This window comes from Elephantulus edwardii, unplaced genomic scaffold, assembly GCF_000299155.1.
Source record: "Elephantulus edwardii isolate Elephantulus edwardi_28Jun2011 unplaced genomic scaffold, EleEdw1.0 scaffold00004, whole genome shotgun sequence".
Taxonomy (NCBI): Eukaryota; Metazoa; Chordata; class Mammalia; order Macroscelidea; family Macroscelididae; genus Elephantulus; species Elephantulus edwardii.
Window position 1 is genome coordinate 26,714,575 of NW_006399754.1, and position 19,830 is coordinate 26,734,404.

The window sequence follows — 19,830 nt, forward strand, 5'->3', positions numbered from 1 at the left end:
GAGACTGCACCTTGGCACAGGACAGAGCAGAGTTCAGGGCTGTTGTACATAGGGTCGCTATGAGTTGCAAGTGACTTGATGGCACATAACAACAACAAGAAGCCAGGTATGTCTTAAAGTAGATGAAAATGTGAAAAAAAATCTCTTGGAATCCAATTGCCAAAATAAGAACAACAGATTTAGCATTCTTTGAAAACTTCAATGCTTACTCCTTTTTTAATTATTTCCCAAAACAAAAGTAGATAAAAAGAGGAATCAGCTGGATGAAGAGAGGATCACATCATCACATTCATCTACACTGACATTATATACAGTAGGGATATTTATTTCACATTTTTCTTGTTTTTATAGAAAAGGATGTTTTTGTACCCGGCAGCCCAGGGAAGAAATGTGTGGGAGAAACACATTTGACTAAAGCATTTAAGAAAAATGCTGACTATGGCTGACTCAGGGCCTCCCAGGCTTCCTTTTGTCCCAGGTGGCTGCCGCTGTGTTGGAAGACATCTACATTCTCTACTTTGTCTTGACGTAGGCTCGAAGACTAGGGTACCCTGCCGGGGAGCAGAACACATCTGCAAAGGAACAGGGACGTGAGGAAGTTTGTTCAAGTCGAGAGTGAAAGATAATAAAACCAATTTTATCTAATTACCTAAAATTCCCTTCTGTAATCAGCATTACCTGCAGTAATACTATCATTTCACATTTCATGTGTCCGCTCTCTGTGTATGTTTCCTAATCTGAGGAAGGTTGAAATGTACCTTTAAGGTTTGTTTGTTTTGTTTTTTGGGTCCATAAAAAGTCTAGTATTCTAACTCCTTGAGACTCTATAAGAACCTGTGTTTGGCAACCAAATCTTATGGAAGTTCCTGGGATACTCCTAGTGAGAGGACCTTAAAAGTAGAAGTCATGTGCTTCAGAAGAGTGTTGAATATACCATGGACTGCTAAGACAACAAACAGGTTTGTCCTGGAGAGGGTGAAGCCAGAGTGTTCCCTGGAGTCAAGGATTCTGAAGCTTCGTCTGACATATTTTGGACATGTTGCAAGGAGGGACTGGTCCTTGGAGAGGGACATCGTGTTTGGCAGAGTGGAGGGGCAGTGCAGGAGAGGAAGACCCTCCTTAAGATGGATCGATTCTGTGACTGGAGCGGTGGGAATAAGTGTGTTTGAGACGGCGAGGTTGGCACAGGATAGAACAGCGTTTAGAGCTCTTGTACATAGGGTCGCTATGAGTCGCAAGCGACTTGATGGCACATAACAACAAAATGTGACAGTTTGAATTTGGGCCGTCAGTAGCCAAAGGCTGGTTACTTGTAAAGGTTCAACATCATTTTTTATGCACCTTTGATTGCTGTACTGTATAGATCTTAATAAATATAAAATATCCTTCTCTGTACTGACAGTGACCCAAGGACTGGACCGCTTCCCACCATTTAACATAGTCCTACCAAGGCCGACAGAGGTTTTGCCAGTCAAATATATTATAGAGGGGGACAAGGAATCTTTTAGGCTTGCTTTAACGCACTTGAAATGAGTAGAAATTCATCACAGAAATACTTAAGTCATTGGCAAGAGGAAGATATTTTCCTTGCTTTATTTATGCTTCTCAGTCATCAATTACCTCAGATTAGGATTTATAACTGCAAAGGCAGCTAAATTCCACACCAGAGAATGCCAGTGTCTGAACAAAACAGTGCTACACCACATCGTCTCCTTGCCATTAGAATTTACGTGATTCTGAGCTGTGTTAAGGATAAGGAGAAAATAATCTATCGGGAAGTTTTTGTTAGTTGCCATCAATTTGGCTCTGGCTTGGAATGACCCTTGGAGCCGAACACTACCAAGTCTTTCATCACCCTCACAATCATTCCTCTATTTGAGGAAAACATGTCATTTTTACACATTGCTTTGAGTTAGTCCCCCTCCTTTTATCTGAAACGAGACTTGGGTTGAATTTGTGCAAATTCTGATTAGTGTTTAAAGTGAGAGGTCCATATTTGGGTTTTATTCACATAAGATCAGTACATTTTATCGGATAGATAATTATAAAAATAGAGGCATTACTTTTATAAAGGCTATATACCATTCTTTCAATTGAGTTCAACAAACATGTCAGTAAAATCATCTTAAGTGCAAGTACTTAAGAAAGCAATTTGAAAAGCCCAAGCTGGAACATTCTGTCTCTGGTAATCCAGTTTCACAGGAAACCAAAGGGTAATTGGATTGATTTTAAAAATGTACTTTAGTCTTAATATCAGGAGCAGGGAAGAGTGAAAGCATAATATAAGCTAATTAAGCTGGAAGAAGAGAATTCCATACAAGAAACGTGGCAATTTTAAAGGTGAGCTTCTCGCTTTGGAAAACATCTGACAACACACATAATTGTGGTTTATAAGGCTCAGTTCCTTTTGGTTTTCTCGTTTATTTTTAAAGGAAGGTAGCTTTCCTTCTGCTTATTGATTCTCCCTAATTATTTGCTATGTGTCTGAAAGTTTGACAATGAGTAAGAATAACAGAAGAAGAATCAATGCCTTTGAATTGTGGTGTTGGAGAAGAGAACTAAACGTCCCTTGGACAGTCAAAAGAACAAACAAGTATGTCATGGAGAAGGTGCAACCAGGGTGAATCTTCAAAGCAAGGATGGTGCAACTTAATCTCACATCCTCTGGGCATGTGTTTAGGAGGGACCACTCCTTGGAATAGGACATCATCCTTGGAAGGGTGGAGGGCTAGCAGAGGAAGGGAAGAGTCCCAAGGAGATGGATTGACAGTGACTATAACAGCAGGCTCAAGTAAGGAGGACGGCACAAAGTATGGCAGGGTTTGGATCCATTAGTTCACCCAACATATTGTCTTAAGGACCCCAGACCCAAAACATTACTTCACTGGACTGTGGTTATGATACAGACAGCTGAATCAAAGGGCATAGTTCTGGGGAGGGCTGTCTAGACTTGTCAAACCAGAGAGGTCCCCTACTCCTGGTGCGCAGACAGACAGAACAACATTCTTTTCTCCATCTCCACTTCCTTCCTCCTCCAACAGTACCACTCGCAGTTCCTTCTGGCCTCTGCCTGCCACACCAGCTGCAGGAGAAGTGGCAGCACTAGTAGAGAAAACAGAAAGGAGGCATCCATATGATTTTATTATGGGGCTCACGTAATACTGAAAAGCAAAAAAAAGCCTATTTTATAGAATGTATAGTGCATTGGAGAGCAGGCGTGTCACTCTGGAGACTAAGCTGTGCCTGTTACAGGCCATGATCTTCGCAATTACTTGCTACGTGTGAAAGAGTTGGAAAGTGAATAAGGATAATACAAAGTAATCAATGTGTTTGAGTTGTGTTGGAGAAGAGCGTTGAACATACTGTGGACTATCAGGAGAACAAACAGGTCTGTCCTAGAGAGGCTGAAACCAGGCTGCTCCCTGGAGGCAAAGAGTTTGAAGCTCCACCTAACATACTTTGGACCCGTGGCCAGGACATCACGCTTGGAAAGGTGGAGAGGAAGTACAAGATAGGAAGATCCAGGATGAGATGGATTGACTCAGTGACTGGAGAAATGGAATTAGGTCTGTTCCGTCAGAGACAAAGACACTGGCTCAGGACAGGGCAAGATTCAGAGCTATTGTACATAGGGTTGCTATGACTAGCAGGCAACTCTATGGCACATAACAACAACATAGTGAATGTTACATGCTGTATAAAAAGTGTAAACGGTCTCATGGAACAGACTAGACGAAAAATGAAACAAAGATCTATACATAGATATAATTACTTTCCAAGAAAGGATTAAGAAGGGGCAACTGTTAGAGTTGCTGATAGAGAAGAAAGTGCTGTGATGTTAAAAAAATACACAACAGATGAAAACAGGAAGGGTTTTGTTTTGTTTTAATGAGGAACATCATTTCAGAAAAGATCAGAACACTGACTCGTCAATGGAAAAAGAACAAAACACTTGTCTTCAAAGAAAAAATTAGGCTGTTTTTAAAGAAAAGAGAAAGAAATGCTGAATAACAATTTGACAATAAGTCAAATATCTCTTACCAGAGATAGTAAGGGTAGTTTTGAGAGTAGATGATGGTAGAATTAGTATAAAGTACCTCGTGTAATTCCTAAGTTTCAAGATGGCTTTGCAAATATAGGTCAGATATTGTTAATGCCTTGAAGAGAGTATCTAGGAAATGAGTAAATTAAGACCTGAGATGTTAAGAGTTTGTTGTCCCAAATGTCTTCCCTAGGCATTGTTATAGACTTTACTATGTGGATGGGAGAGGATATGTGAATGTGGTATTTTATCTTAGCCACAAAGGGATTGGCTGGTCTCACCACTAAAGAATATGGACGCAGTAGCAGAGTTTAAGAATTTTATCACCAGCAAAGAAGAAGCAAGAGAATGCAGCATGTCCTGCAGGGCGAGAGGTTCTTACACCAGCCGTAGGAGGCCCTACAGAAGCAGCAACCGTAATAGTCAAACAGAGACCTAACAGGCAGTGTTGACCTCACAACTGCTATAGGATTGGAGTGAACGCCTTTTGCCAAGTTTGTTGACTGAGGAGGAGGGTGTGGCGGAAGAGAAGAGAACCATAGTTGTCAGGACTAAGAGCCTAAAGCCAGATGATTGAAGGCTGAAGTGTCTGTAAGCGTATTTCAGAATCTGTTCTCAGTGATAGTCATCTGCTACTAAACTGAGTTCTAGCACTTTGACTTCCTTAAGATGGTTGTGTGTGGTCTGTAAGCTATTAAAATGCGTTTTGGACCCAATAAAGCAGTAATATTGGTGTTGAGATGAGTAGAAAGAGGTGAGGGAATATGAAGACATGGCTGACCTTATGGGAGTCGGTTTTGCGTTGTCGAGTTGTTGATGAGAATGTGGAGTAGCTGAAGATCATACATGGCTATCCCCACATGACCCTAGCTCTTTTTACGAGACCTTAAGGGAATTAAAACAGAAGAGAGACACATTGTCAGAGAGCCAAACTGGGCAGTAATAAAAGGTATCCATCGCTGGTGTGATGACAAAATAACCTGCTGACAAAAGAGTCAGACCAGGGCTGGGAAGATATATAATAGTTCTGTGAGAAGTCATGGTTTTTGGAGTTATAGAGTTTTTCTATCTGTCATATTTCTTTGAGGGGGGCCAGTTATGGGTTGAACTGTGTTCTTCCAGAATTAGAATTTCATATCCTGTATTTGTAGACATAATCCTATTAGAGAATAGGGATTTCTTTGTTACGTTACTGAAGTCATATCAGTGTAGAATTTGCCTTGAGTCAATTACTTTGGAGACCTTAAGGGAGAAACTGGGCACAGAACCAAACCCAAACCACTTCCATTGCTACCGAATAAACTATGACATAGAACAAACCTCCAAAAGGTCTGGAGTTCGTGTTCAGTTCTGAGTCTGTCCATCCTTCTCTCAACTAGCAGCTGATGGATTCAAACCCCTGGCTAGCACAACATGTAGCGAACTACACAACCAGGGCTCCCAACAGCACAGAAGAACAGAAATAAGAATAAAGTAGAGAACATTGATGCCGCTTGAAGTTTACCAAGAAAGAGCTGAATAGAGGCATGGACTGTGTTCCAGGGGCAGCGGAGTGACAGCTTCCCACGAGGGCTGGGACGCGGATTCTATGGCACAGAATGACAACAAGTTGTAAAAAAGAACCCCAACCAAGTTCACGTTTGTTAGAGCTACCTACTATGGTATTTCTGTTACTGTAGCATGAATACTATAAGACAAAGCCTCACTGAAACAGAAAAGTAGAACGTTTCATCCCCACCACATAAAGAGCAAAGCACGTGTTAATAAAGAGTTGCTAGCTCCACAGGCATTAAAACCTCACTCAACCTTCACTGAAAGAAGACTACCAAATCTAGGAAGACTCAAAAGTTGATGGAAAAATAGGGCCTCAAGGCATTCTATAGAATTATTGGTCATGATCACAAGTGGGTATTTTTTTTTCTGGGCCCCATGGCATAAAAAAGCAAGCAACCTCAAGATCTGGGAACTGGGCCATCATCGGTGCAGATTTCTACAAGTTGCTAAAAAGCACATATGCTTCAAATGTCACTTTTAAAGTGAGAATTGAGTATGAACAAGTGAATGACAATCCTGGCTCTAGCTACTGAAGGAGTATCTTTTGCCTAGACTTTAGACTTTCTTACGGGAAAAACTTCAGCTAACAATACCAGCAAGGTTACATTTTGGAATTCATTATTTTTTTCCACGTTAAAAAATTACAGACATTCTAAAAATATCACATAGTTTCATTCAGTAGGCAAGGGGCTTCAGTCCTTGGATTGCAATGTTTTAACGAAGGTCATAATCTATAAAATTAATAAACTTCATAATTTATGAAGCTAAAATTTAAATGGGTAGCTCGAGTGGCACCGTGGCTGTGTGTTCAGCTCTTATGTGACAGTGAGTATTGGAAAGTTCAGTAGTTCAAATCCACTAGGTGCTTTATGGTAGAAATATATAGTTATCTATTTCTATAAAGACCTCCAGCTTTGGAAACTCTATGGGTCAAGTCTACTCCGTCCTGCAGGGCTGTGAAGAGGTAAAATGAATGGGCTTGATTTTATTAATATTTCTAATAAAGCACAGGTAATTTCTGTGTGGATAAATTTGATAGGACAATTATAATGGAGATGTTGTTAGGCACAGTGCTGTTGGTTCGGACTCACAGCAGTCCTTTGTAAAACAGAATGAATGGTGTTCTGCACAATTCATGATGTGTCACTAATTATCCGACTGCTGTTCCATGGATATTCACTGTGTGTCCAAATACAACTAAATCTTTGTTAACTTTTCTTTTCCCCTTCTATTTACTTTGATATAGCTTATTGGTCTACATACATGTTCCACAGGAGAATAATTAAGTGTCCTGAAATTGTCTGTCTTTACAATTTTATCTATCATGTGCCCACACAATTGCATAGTTAACACAATAGAGGTAAGCATCTTTCTGGTGTTCTCTGCTTTCAACCAAGATCCATCTAACAGCATCAGCAATGTTCTACATTCTACTCTAATTCTACATTCTATTCTAAATTCAACTTGAATTTCTAGCAGTTCTCTGTCAATATCTTCTAACTTTTTCCTCATTCTCTTCATCAAAATTTTACTTGGGTGTGACATTAGTGATACTGTTTGATAATCTACACATTCAGTTGAAACAATGTTCTTTGAAAGAGGCACAACTAATTATCTCTTAACTGGATAGCTATCTTCTATTTTTTTTTTTTCATAGACAAAAGAATGCTTCCAGCATTATTTCCTAAAGAAACATTTTAGTTAACATATAATTTTTCATTAATATCCTCAATGTTGTTAAGTGTCACTGAGTCATTTGCAACTCGTAGTGACGTCATGCACAATAGCTCTGAATCCTGACTTTCCTTAGGCAATCTCACTGCTCTGACACACCGGTCACCTTTGCCTCAGTCACTGTGACAATCAATCTCAATCAGAGTCTTCCTCTCCTATTCTGTCCCTCCACCCTTCCAAGTATGATGTCCTTTTCCAAGGACTTGTCCCTCTGGGCAACATGTCCAAAAGTAGGTGAGATAGAGTTTCAAAATCATTGCCTCTAAAGAACAATTTGGCTTTACTTTCTCCAGGACAACTCTATTTGTTTTCAGGACCATTCATGGTATGTTCAATACTCTTCTCATCCTTAGTCATTTTAAGGATGTTATCTGAAGCACGGCATGTAATTGCAAAGACCATAGCCTGAATCAGGTCTCCAGACTGACATCTTCGCTTTTCAGCACTCTGGAGATGTCCCTGAAAGCAAACATTCCTAATGCAATTTCTTTTGATTTTATGATTGCTGGTGCCAAGAATGTTGATTGTGGACTCGAGCTAGCGGAAATTGTCAATAATTTGAATCTCTTCTCCATCTTTCATGCTGCTGCTATTGGTCCAATGATCAGAATCTTTGTTTTCTTGATGTTGACTATAGTCCTTGACCTTCTGAAACAAATGCTCCAGATTCTCCTCTTCCTCCTTCTGATGCCATATTCAAGCCTCCTGCTATATACTTTGGAATTTTTCCTTTTGTACCTTTTCTTTTTTACCATATGCAACCTCCTAAAATAAAGCATCGATGAACTTTTAGCAGAACAACTCTATATGATCTCCATTTTCTTTTAATTCTTTCCTCATCATTCAACCTTTTCTCCAGAGAATCCTTCAGTATCACAACTCAAATCTTGAGGTGTTTTACTTTATTCTTTCAGTTTGGGAAATGCCACACATGTTCTTCCCTTTTAGAGGTCTAACTCCAGATTTTTGTGCTATATATAGTAAAAATGGACTTTGCCTGCTTGACACATACACTGAAGTCTTCTATTCAGCTATTACAATAATTATTATTCTCAGTCAGTGTTTTATCTAGAATTATTTTATTCATCTCATAATCTTTGGTAAAGTATATTTAAGTATTGAGTAGTCATACATTATTTGTGCTAAGAAACGAATTGAGAGGAAGTTCAAGATTTAGCAAATCCTTTGAGGTACTTTAATTAATGAGTTGTTCTAGCTCAATGCTTCTCAAACTTTAATGTACAAAAGAATTACCTGGGGATCCTGTTAAACTACAGAATCAGTAGATGTGAGGTGGGTGTGAAATTCTGCATTTCAAACAAATTTTGCATTTCTAACAAGCTCCCCAGCGATGTGTGAGCTTCTGGTCTGCAGACGGAAGAGGTAAATCCATTTAAAAATCCTCTATGGCGTAAGATAACTTTTGCTAATCAATTCTGGAAGGGTAAAAACCTAAACAGTGTTGGTACTAGGGAAAGATCTGATGAAGTTAGGAACAGAAGGACCTTGACTAATCACATCCTTTCTCCACCAAGGCAAAGACTGGTCCCCTAATAGGTAAGATATTGCCCTGCAGACCAAAGCACTGGCATCTTCCATGGCTCTAAAACACCAGCAGCTCAGGAGCTGCCAAGATGGAGTTCCTGGCTACTCACCTAAACGTAATCTTTCTGAACTCACCAGCTGCTCTCCTGTCACTCCTAGGAGAAAAATATGGCAGCTGGTTTCAGTAAAGTTTTGCAGCCTTGGAAACCCTGTGAGACGTTCCTATCTATCCTTTCTTTGGAGTCACGGCTGTTTACTCCTGTAGACAGAATGGTGGCTTTAGTGGTAAAGAGTTGCACTAGCAATCCAAAGGAACATGGATCAAGTCTACTAGCTGCTTTGTGACCTACACGATGGTATACTGCAAACTGTAGATGGAAGGAAACAGTGTCTGACTGCCGACAAGGATTGCATCTTTTAAACATGTTTTATTTAGAGGTTAGTGATCGAAGAGAAAAATGGACAGCATGGATGCCTCAAAAAAAAATTTTTTTTCTGACATCTCAGAATACATAAGGAGGGGGAAATGCCGGAATGGTTGGAGAGGAGGAGTCCAGGGCGCACAGTTGTTGGTTCCATGTCTTTTCCTGTGATGCCGGTCAGGTGTCCTGCCTATTCCAGACAGACAGCTGTCAGACATCCATGCTGATTGTACATTCTTATTTATTTATTTTATATATTTTGTGACTAGGTTGGCAGGTATATACATGTTTATCTTTGTTATTTCTTCTTGATGCCTTTTATTATTCTAAAATGCCCCCTTCCTTTCTGAGCATTTTTGTCTTGAAGGTTTTTTTGGTTTAATATTTAGACATCTCAATCTTATTATAGTTGTATTTGTATTATACATTTTTGTTTTTCCTTTTAATGTCCGTGTATTTGTGTCTTTAAATTTCATATTTGTATCTTACAAGTAGAGAAGTCATTTACCCTTTGTTTTAACTCTATTCTGACACTATCTTTTTAAAAATGAAATTTTTATTTTATACTGATTTGCTTACAAACTTTATATACAGTATTTTTCACACCGAATCTTTTTCATTTCCTTTACCTAACCCTCCCTCTACCCATAAAATTGTGCGATCCTTTGATTATCCCTAGTCCATCCTCACTCCTCTGCTCCTACCTTCCCCTGCTCAGATTCTCATACCCATTTTACTAGTTATGTTTCAATTTCTACAATAATGATCTAATACAGTATTTGTCCAGATGAGACAGAGTTAGATCACTTAGTGTAATGCTCTCCAGCCCCTCCCATGTTAGGTAGTGATCTGTAAAATCATTGCTCCTGCAAGTTGCAGAGTATTACATCTTGTGAATATACCACAATTTCTCAATCTGTTTCATTGTGGTTGGACATTTGGTCTGTTTCCATGTTCTTGCCATGGTGAACATCACTGGTATAAACATTACTGTACAAAACTCCATTTGTGCCTTAGTTCTCATTTTCTCAGGGTATATTCCAAGAAGTGGAATAGCTGGGTCATATGGAATTTCTGTTTGGCTTTTTGAAGAAGCATCAAACTACTTTCCAGAGTGGTTGTACCATTTTACAATCCCACCAACAATGTGTAAGAGTTCTTTTCTCGCCACATCCTCTCTAACATTTATTATTTGAGTCGTAGGCGACTCGACGGCACATAACAACAACCACAACAACATTAAACTTTGCCACTGCTACTGGGGTAAGATAGTATCTTAATGTGGCTTTGATTTGCATCTCTCTTATTGCCAATGATTTTGAGCATTTCTTAACAGAACTCATGGTATATTCTTCAGATAAATTTTCAGGGTTTTGTTTATATATCAGAATGCCTTGATTTAAAAACCCTTAGACAGTGGAATAACAATCTCACAGCCAGTTAATGACTCAGGTAAATAGACTTCACACAGGCAACTTTAATGCCGTTCTATCCTGTGCCAGTCTAGCCATCTCAAACGCACTTATTCCCACCACTCCAGTCACAGAATCTATTCATCTCATTGAAGGTCTTCCTCTCCTTCGTCGCCCCTCCACTCTGCCAAACATGATGTCCCTCTCCAAGGACCAGTCCCTCCTTGCAACAAGCCCAAAGTATGTCAGACGAAGCTTCAGAATCCTTGACTGCAAGGAACTTTCTGGCTTCACCCTCTCTAGGACAAACCTGTTTGTTCTCCTAGCAGACCATGTTATATTCAACACTCTTCTCGAGCACCACAGCACAAAGGCATCAATTACCTTTCTGTCGTCCCTGTCCACTGTCCAACTCTCTGATGCATTGCACCTAATAGCCCACATCAGGTGCACCTTAGCCTCCAGCCGTTGTCATTGGTCTTCAATACTCTTGAGAGGTCCCTCACAGCTGACTTTCCCAATGCAATTCATCTCTTGGTTTCCTGGCAACCATTTACTATCAACTTGGGTAACTATTTACTATCTTCTTACATTTAGGTAACTGTTTAACTATCTTCCTAAATTAAGTAACTATTTACTATCTTCTTTAGACAATTAAGTCTGAATGACTTCCACCATCACTATGAATTGGAATTCACTGGATAGCAAGGTTGTTTGTTCATTTTCTTCCGCTAAAGTGAGTTATCACAGTCAAGGCTGGATATATAAGTAACTAATTAACATTGTTCTTGCTGTAGTTAGATGCCATCAAGGTTACTATGATTCACAAGGATCCTGAAGGAGAGATTGGACCTTGTCCTATCTTATGCTTTCCTTATGATCTCAGCCATGCTCAAGTCCATTGTTATGGACCCTGTGTTAATCCATCCCCTTAAAGGCCTTCTTCCTGACAACATGCCCCAAAATATGTGAGATGAAGTTTCACCGTCTTTAACGTTAAGGAGCACCTGGCCGCACTTCCTCCTATACAGGTTTCCTTTTCTTTTGGCAGCGGCTGGGATAATGTTCAGTGTTCTTCTTCAGCACCTGAATTCAAAGGCAGCCAACCTTTTGTCCTCCTTAGTCACTGTCCAACTCTTAAGTGTGTAACAAGCAATCCAAAGTACTATTGACTTAGTTCACATACACTCTAATCATACAACCTTGCTCTAAAGTGCTTTGACAGCAGATTTTCCTAATGCACTATGTCTTTTGATGTCTTGAATGTTGCTATACTGGGTGTTGATTTTGGACCTAAGTAAAACGAACTGGCGGCTTTCTTCTTTTCTCCATTTAGCATGATCCTCATCTAGTGGTGAGGGTTTCTGTTTTCTTGATTTTGAGATGTAATCTTTATTGACAGCTTTAGTTTTTAATCTTCAGTAAGGTTTTACAACCCTTTCCCTTTCAACCAGCAGGGTGTGTTACTTGTATAATAGAAGTTGTTGGTCAGTCTTCCTCTAATCTTGAGCTCACATTCTTCTCCATGTGGTCCAGGCCTTGAATTACTCGTTCAGCTAACAGATTGAATTGGTGTAGAAAAATTATACAACCCTGATGCACAACTTTCTTGAATTTAAACCATGCAGTGTTTCCTTGTTCTCGTCATATGACCCATTCTTGGTTTATGTACAGGTTTTACATTAGCACAATTAAGTGTTCTCAGAGTCTCATTTCTTTATTTTAATTACTATATAAAAAGAAAGGAATCTGAAAATGGTGAAGAGTTTTACTATTCTTCAGAATTTGGTGAAACGAGGGAATCCTACATTGTCTCTGCAAAGGAGAGAAGGCAAGGAGAGGATGATCCTCAACCAACTGAGTTGACACAGTGACTGCAGCAATGGGCTTGAGTGTGTCAGAGACAGTGAGGCTGGCACAGCACCAGACTCGGCTCTGTTGTTCACAGGGTCACTGTGAGTCATGCTTGACTTGACAGCACTTAACAACAGTCTTTTATTCCAGAGAGTTACTGTTTCTGTGTGCAGATGTAAATTATAAAGATATGAAAACATATCCAGCTAAATATTGTCTGCCTCCTCCCGTCTATCTAGGAACAGAAAAGTCGTGTCCATTGGATGAAGTTAGGGCATCCGAAGTTCCCCTTTGGGATCATACAGTCTCCAAGATGCCTAGTTTGGGGAATCCTTCATAGTATAAGACGTCCCTTCTCAGGAAGGGTGTCACTGTTCAACTCTGCTGACACCAAGTGCCTTTCTCTCTTTAACCTGGAAGTGAAGTATTTCAAGTCCTCTTGGTCATATAAAATTCACATTCACCAATCTGTTTATGCGACTGTAAATCTTGAGGGGAGGAAAATTCCCATCTTTCTTCTTTTAGTAATAAGGATGCATTTTTTTATAAAAAAAATCTATCTCATTCTTCTCTATTTTCCTTCAATAATTTTAAACCCAACAAGAGAAGATAGCCATGTCCGTTATGTTTTTTTGTTGTTGTTACTCATTGTCAAGTGACCTGCAACTCATAGCGACCCAATGTATAACGGCCCTATACCCTGCTCTGTCCTGTGCCAATCTTACTGTCTCTGACACATCTACCCCTACTATCCCAGTCATTGAATCAATCCATCTCATTGAGGGTCTTTCTCTCCTGTGCCGTTCCTCCAGCCTCCCAAGCATGATGTCTATCTCCAGGGACTGACCTCTCCCTACAACATATACAGAGTATGTCAGTTCACAATGCTTGCCTCCAAGGAGCAGTCTGGTTTCACCTTCTCCATGATGAACCTGTTTGTTTTCCTAGCAGTCCATGCTCTATTCAATACTCTTCTCCAGCACCACAGCTCAAAGGCATCAATTCTCCTTCTATCATCCCTAGTCATTATCCTATGTCCATTATAGGTTGTGAAAAAGCCAAGACAAATTCAATATTCTTGAAATATCTCTCACTTTCCTCTTTTCTCTCATTAAATGTCTTTGAAACTGAGTCAATAAACTAGTGTTGGGAAGGTTGAAAGATTAGAGTGACTTTTTCAGATACTAAGGGTTTATTAGAGGGCGAAGGACAGTGGAAAAAGATTCAATTCCTTAAGGAGCTCTAGTGGTCCAGTGGAAAGCAGCTACACTGCAATATCAAAGACACAAGGTTCAAATCCAGCAGCTGTTTTGAGGGGGAAAGATGAGCAAACTCCTTCTGTGATTAACAGCCTCTGAAAACCTGCTGGAGGGTCAGTTCTGAGTCACTTCTTACTTGAGACTTAAAACAACACTTGATTTTCATTTTCTTCATTAGGTGCTAATCTTAGGAAGGTCAAAGTTTAGAAGATAGCTATAAAAAGACTGGAAAATCTGAACACAAATGTCATGTCTCCTTTCCACCAACACAAAGCAAGTCCCTTGTTCATTTAAAACCATGACATCCACATCAGTGCAGAGGTGTTAGGTTACATAGGTGTTTTGGGGAGAAGCAATTATTTAAGAAAGAGATGCAGATCACCTCCCTTAGTGTGAGGACTTTAAGGCCAAAGGCAAATGGACCAGAGCTAGAGATCCCAGCCGTAGATGTCAGCATGCCACTCAAAAAGCAAACCACCAGACCAAATTCAGCGGTTACTTGCTTGGCTCCTTTCATCAGAAAGAGCATAACCAGAGGACAGTCAGGAGCCCTAGATTCCCTTCACCTCAGGAAAGCGTTAAGTCCCTCCATGCACACAGTTGCCATTTTGAGGAAAAGAGAATGAAAGGAACACAATCAAAAATAAACTCATTTATATAGAAGATCTATTTAAACCAACACTGGTGGGAAGCTAAACTATGAATAGAATAACTATTTTAACAGGAAAAGGCTGGAATACTTTTAATTGGGATGTAAACTTTCCTTAACAGGGACACGAGGCTCATAAGAAACATCAGACCAGCTGTGGACTAAATAGACACAAAGCAAATGCACTGGTGTCAATGTCTTGCTGACTCTGGAAACCTTCCATAGAGTTTCCAGGCTGTAAATCTTTGTGGAAGATTTCCCATCTTTCTCCCACTGGAAGGCCTGATGCATTATACCTGCCAATCTTGACATTATGAGCTCAGCAGGTATTACACTCTCCCGGAACATTGTTAGCCAGGGCACTGGTATAAAAAATGAACCCAGGTTATTTCTTTTATGAGCATACGTGTGAGAGTAAAACATTATTGATTTGATGTTGGAATCAACATATAGCTGACCCTCCCCCAGGTTTCAGGAGACATTCCACCTTTCACCAGATGAAGAGCTGATGAATCTGAATCACAGAAAGGCAAAGATTTCAACCAGCTGCACAGCTATCTAAGGACTCTGCCAACCGAGACACCAGTATGCTAGAAGAAAGGGAATACATTTGAAATACATGACATATTTTTTTTAAGATGGATAAGTAATATAAAGCAAATCTAGCTATAAGATAACAAGATATGATTACTGAGGATATGCTAGCAAGATATGACTATATAGAAACAATATGAAGAAAGATAAGAGGAAATTTTTTCCCTAAAATATGAAGTAAGATTTAATGGTAATTCATCAAGGAAATGCCAGAGATGGTGAGAATGCAAGGTAGAGTTGACAAGCGAATGGTTGGTGTATAAGTGCTGTGATTACATAAGTTTTCACTTAAATGTTTCTTTGAAAAAAAAACTTTATATAACAAAACTTAATTCTGGTTTCAGAATAGCTATTGCCTTACAAATGTAAAGTTACTAATACAGATATTAGAAATGCGACAATGGGAGAGGGAATGGGGGGGAGCAAAGCAGCCCTGGGCAAATCACAGTGTCCGCTGGAGGACAGCATAGGATCTGCCAGGGCTTCGTTTGGCCATGTCTGAGGCAGCCAGGAGGCAGAGCTGACCCCACAGTGCTCACCAACAGCTAGAATCACACCAGCAAAGATAATGATAAAAGTGACTTCCAGGTTTTACCGAAATGTTAACAAATGGGAAAATCATGCTTTATAAAAACACTGCACTGGTAAGAAGTAAAAATGGTAGTGAGATGATGTAACTGAATGATACCTAATGGCAGAAAATGAAGGCAATAGAGTTGTAAGTAGTAGGAGCCGATGATATCTGCTCAACAGAGAGATTAGATTGCAAAGTATCACGGAAGATTACAGCAGTGATGCCCAACATTCCTGAAGGTAGACAAAGTATTCCTCTGCTATCACTGCTTCTTTGTCAATGTCATGTCCACGTTCCAATGAGCTTAGCCAAGTGTTCTTGACTTTCCATTCTTTGTGATGTTATCTGTCATTTGTTATGCTTCACACAGTCACATGTTTTTTTACAGTTGCCAAAACACAGATTCATCTGGTATTCTGGGCCTTCAGTCAAGTTCATCTGATATTAGGAGAGGCGCATCCACTTCTGAATTCAGCTTACATTTTTCACAGTTGATGCACTACTATGACTATCTTTAATTACTCTCAACAGAATACCACTTGTGTGTGATATTTGATGATACTGTTCAATAATCTTTGCATTCTATTGGATCACCTTTAGATGGAATGGGTGTCACCGTGGATCTCTTAGCTCGCTGGCCAGATGAAATTTTGGGGCAGTGAAGAGTAAGCACTTCTGCACTGCGTCCTTTGCTACCTCCTCTCAGCTGGTGTTCGGTTAATCCTTGGAGCCTTGCCGTGGCCAATGCTTTCATTACAGCTTTGCATCTTTCAGACAGTCCACTTGGTTCTTGATCTTATACAATCTCCTGAAATCATTAAGAACATGTATCAATTCTTTTTGGTACGGTGAATATGTGTATTATCTAAATTTTCATCTACTGATTCCTATTCATTCAATATTTTGCCCATAAAGTCCTTCAGTATTGCAACTTGAAGCTTGAATTTGTTCTTCAGTCCTTTCAGCTTTAGAAATTCTAAGCATGTTCTTCCCTTTTGGCTTTCTTATTCTAAGTCCTTGCATGTTTCATTACACTTTGTTTTGTCGTCTTTAATGAAGTAAATCGTTGAAATCTGTTGAGTTTTCTTAAGTCTTCATTTATTCTTTCACTTTAAGTTCTTCATGTTATAAAGACTCAGAGTCCATTCTAATATCTGTTTGACCTTCACTTGTTTTTTTTGTCTTTCTAATGATACATTTTGTATCATTAAATTCTAACTCTTAGGCTGATTTCAGGCATGTTTGTGGATCTGTGCTTAAAAACACAGTTGCAAGATAAAAATCAGCAATTAGATAGTTCAGAAGAAAGATAAAGGAAATATACATCCATAAAAATATACTTTTGTAAACCCTGTGCGGTATTTCCACCACTCCCCTGTCTGTTTTCTGTCCTGTGTAGTAGTTCGTGTGTTACTGCAGTGCTAAAAGTTATGCCACCGGTATTTGAAATACCAGTCGGTTCATCCGTGCTGGACAAGTCTCAGTGGATCTTACAAACTTAGAAAGCCCAGCCATACTTTTCTGAAACAACAAGCTTTTTAAATACTATTAACAATTAAAGAACATTTGTTGGATATTGTGCCAGAAGTTGAGACGCTCAGGTTCTAAACTTCCCTCCTCAAATTAGAGTCCACTCTGCAACTTTCACCCAATGAAGGACCGTTGTAATCTCAGAATGAGGAGATAGAGTTGCAAACATCTATAAATTTGAACCTGGAATGTATGAAGTAGGAATTTAATAAATTGGAATTTGTCACATAGGAAATAGAAATGTATAAAGATGAACATCCCAGGCTTTGGTTAGCTGAAATGGGTTGTTATTAACTAACATTGTGAATCAGGCAATCATGGGATATATTATAGTGGGAATGAGAAATTGAAAATGCTACCTGATAATATTCATCTTATAGTAACTCTCAAGATCAGAATCATTAAATGCAAAAAACATTGGTCTGACAGAAGTCTAACTTATGGCCTAATTTGTTTTCAATATGGTATCATTTATTATTATTCTCTTTGAGTTTGTAAACAGTGTCTAACGGCATGTGATTATTACTTTACATTTGATAAAAATACCCTCATGTTCAAGAGGCATTTTTAGTTACATAATTTTTCCATTTCCTATTTTAAAAAAGGAAAAATATGTTACACCGATCCGGTATAATTTTGGGTGAAACATTATCTGAAATTACCTTTTCAAGGAAGATTTAGTCTGTAGCTTTTCCCCCCAGGTATTACATTTAAATAAGGGATACACTTATTCTTAAAAATGATATTTCTATAAATTTTATTTTAAATAAATCCCCAAGAAAATGTACTTTAGTTAAAATGGTATTGGGGAGGGGAAACCCCAAAACCCAAAATGCATGCCAATAAATGAAACAACCAGGCAATCAAGTGACTCTTAACTCTTTTATCTAGATTTCTCTGAGTACCCAGTACTTTCTGTGAATTCCCTTTAGACAAATGCTATCTTTGCAAAAATTTTGGTTTTCATTCTTCTTCCCTTAAATTCTTTGATGCTGTCAATTATCATCTTCCTAGGGGTTTATGGTGCCTCTTTATTAAAGGATGTTAGTAAATAGTGTTGACTATGGACATTGCAGGTATGACTTCTACGGCCTGCACTAAAATGGGCTGAGTTAGGGCAGACCTATTTCTCTGGAGCTCACAATCAGAAAATTCATACAATCTGATGACCAGTGAATTTCCATTGCCCTAGCTTTTGTCTTTTTTATTTTTTTTCCATCACAGAAGAAAGGGCTGCAGTGAAAAACTGGCACCAGTAAACAGTCCCTTTCTGCTTTATAGAGTATAAAGATACTTGATAGTGTGTTTGATCTTACACTCACTCAGACATCTTGGTTTTTTGTTCTCCTGTCATCTTTTCCCCTGTAGGTTGATAATCACTTTTCTGTCCATTATATCAAAGGAATACTTTGAGTGAGTTGCTTATTCTAGATGTATCTCACGTCTGCCACTTTCCCAACATTTTCCCTGAGCAGTTTCTACCATCATCGCCACACCTGTTAAGAGCAGTATCAGTGCTTTCCCTGCCTTGCTCTGGTGGCCTGCTTGTAAGAAGCTGCACTCTAATTCCTAAGGCTGAGGTGTCAGCTACGGGTTGGCCGTTACCCGACAGCACACAACTTTACAGAAGATATTGAAGGACAGAAACTTGTTTAATGCCACAACTATAGAAAGGACTCTTGCACACTTAAATATATAAGAAGAGTGGTTTAGTTATATATGTGCTTCCAAGGGACTTTAACATCAAAAGATTTATACTGATGGCATCGTAGCTTTGCAATTTAACCCACTGAAGGGATGTCAAAAACATCAAAATATATGTTCAGTTTGGGTGACAAAGAGCAACACAGGAGATAATGCAAATAATTATTACTTTTTCCCCTCTTGAAATAAAAAGGATCATGCAAGCCAGGTGGCTATTTATTGAAATATAGATATTTTTCCCCCACCAATAGATCTAGGGTGGTTTCTGAGTTTTGCACTTTTAGCAAGCTCCTAGGTGAGACTTTGGTGATACTATACTATATACTCATACATGATGCAAACTATGCTTTGAATAGCAAGACTACCATTCTTTCTAGTTCAATTTAAGTAACAGTTTACTTCTGTATTTCAGTCATATTTGAGGACTGTAATGTAGAGATAATGCCAATTTTGTTATTGTTTAAGCCAGTACATTTTGCCTAGGGGCAGCATTTTCTTAAAAATTCTGTAAATCTAATCCTGTCCAAGTGTTTAAAAAAATTATAATATATATCTCAAATTAAATTATCATAATAAAAATAGCATAATGCTAATGTAATTGCCACTGTGTGCATCAATGCGATCCTCAAAGTGAACCTAAAAAGGCCCGTTACGAAAAGAAAATTAACACCATTGACTTTTGTGATTCCATAAATATGCTAACCAAAGCATCCTAACAAAACTCCATGCTCCCATTTAGATAAAGACTGTATTTTACTAAGTGAATCATAAATGGACATTGAGATGCCTGGGTTTTTTTATGAAAGAATTCTTTCTCATGTGGTTTTCTCAAACTCTAGTACAATTTAACTAAATAAGTTACATTAAAGACATTAAGGCAAAAATTGTTCATATGTCCTCAATACTTGCCTAAAATATGCCATGCTCAAATTAGTCTTTAATCTGTGTTATGCGGAT